This window comes from Pinus tabuliformis, chromosome X (assembly GCF_031772625.1).
Source record: "Pinus tabuliformis cultivar Carrire ecotype Pingquan chromosome X, CPIR1, whole genome shotgun sequence".
In the NCBI taxonomy this organism is placed as follows: Eukaryota; Viridiplantae; Streptophyta; class Pinopsida; order Pinales; family Pinaceae; genus Pinus; species Pinus tabuliformis.
Window position 1 is genome coordinate 1025728643 of NC_142308.1, and position 1501 is coordinate 1025730143.

The following is a 1501-nucleotide window of genomic DNA, read 5'->3' on the forward strand; positions in this document are numbered from 1 at the left end:
ATCCGGGCATATGATGTGTATCTGCATAATTTTGTTTCCTCTGCTACCTTAATGAATTCGCCCAAAGCATTTCCAATCTCCTGGAGGGAGTTCTCTTCCCAGTATACCCAAGGGAGTGAATACAGCCTTATCCAGGCAGGAGCACAACTAAGGTCTTCCTTATCCAGATTGAAACGTTCAACCCACCCTTTGAGATATAGACCTACGGAATTGAAAAAGTATGGACCCCCATCCAGAATCCTGTTGCGATCTTCCAAGCAGTTAAATACGGCCATAAAAAACCCCTTTGGCCCTAGATGCATAGTGATGTGGCCCTTTGGATTCCATTTGGAATTTATCCAGCCCCTTAGTGCTTTCTCAGTTGGCCATAGTCCAATAAACTTGCCAATCAACGTATGATCCCTCATGAACTGTATTCTAGCATTGATTCGGTGACTGGGAAATTCCACTTTTGGCCTGTGAGTGGCCATTGGTCTACATGTGGATGAGCTTGCTTTGGGTTTGTCTTTTTGCGCTTTTTCACTGTTCTGCTGCTTGATGCTGTCTGTATTGTCCTCATTCTGCCTTTCTTCTTTGTCAGTGTCTTCAATCCGCTGCTTTTGGCTATCGTTTTTTGGGGGAGGCGCATCGCCCTCCCCCTGAGGGGGCTGCATGGTTCCTTCGATCTATGACAGGACACCAAGACCTCAGATCTGCCCAGGTTCTGTCAAGGCTGAGCTATGTCAGGGGAGCCTGCCGTAGCAGGGGTTGCAAAAACCCTAGGACGAGTTGCAGAAACCCTAGTTGCTGAATGCCGAGTCATTTCTATGTTTGTTGGATTTAATGTTTTAATTAAAATAAATTCATGTCTTTAGAGATGTTTGCATGGTAACTTGAAATAAATATTTTTGACTTCCATATGATCTTACATGAAGTTATGGGTCATTTCTATGTTTTTTGGATTATATGCTTTAATGTATGTGATATTTAATCTACGAAAGTTGATATTTTGATTAAAAGTAAATAAATATTAGAAATTAATGTTGATTTTTTAAATTATATAGTGATATTGTCATGATATTATTTATTTTTATCATTTGGTATAAGATAGTTTTAAAATTGTTGAAATTTTAATGCCTCATTAAAAAGAACACTTCATTTTGATGGTTGATTTTTAGGTTTTTCTTACAATATGATAAGTTGTCTTAGGCTAAAATTTGAAAAGAGCTCTAGTTTTATCCTTTGAAATAAAAATTACTCTTGGAATAATGAATCTTTCATTTACTTGTTCATTTTTAAAAAGTGTTTTAGTCATATAATTTGTCCACAATTTCATGGTTGAAATGTGTTACGAACTGAAGGTTTTTAATTACAAGGTTGAAAACTTGTCAAAATGTTAAGGTGTTTCTGAATTATGATATTTTATCTTTAATGCTATGGTTGAAAACAATTACAATTCCAGGGATTTTTAGAGTCAAGATATTTTATCTTTAACTCCATTGCTAAAAATTACTCTTGGCAT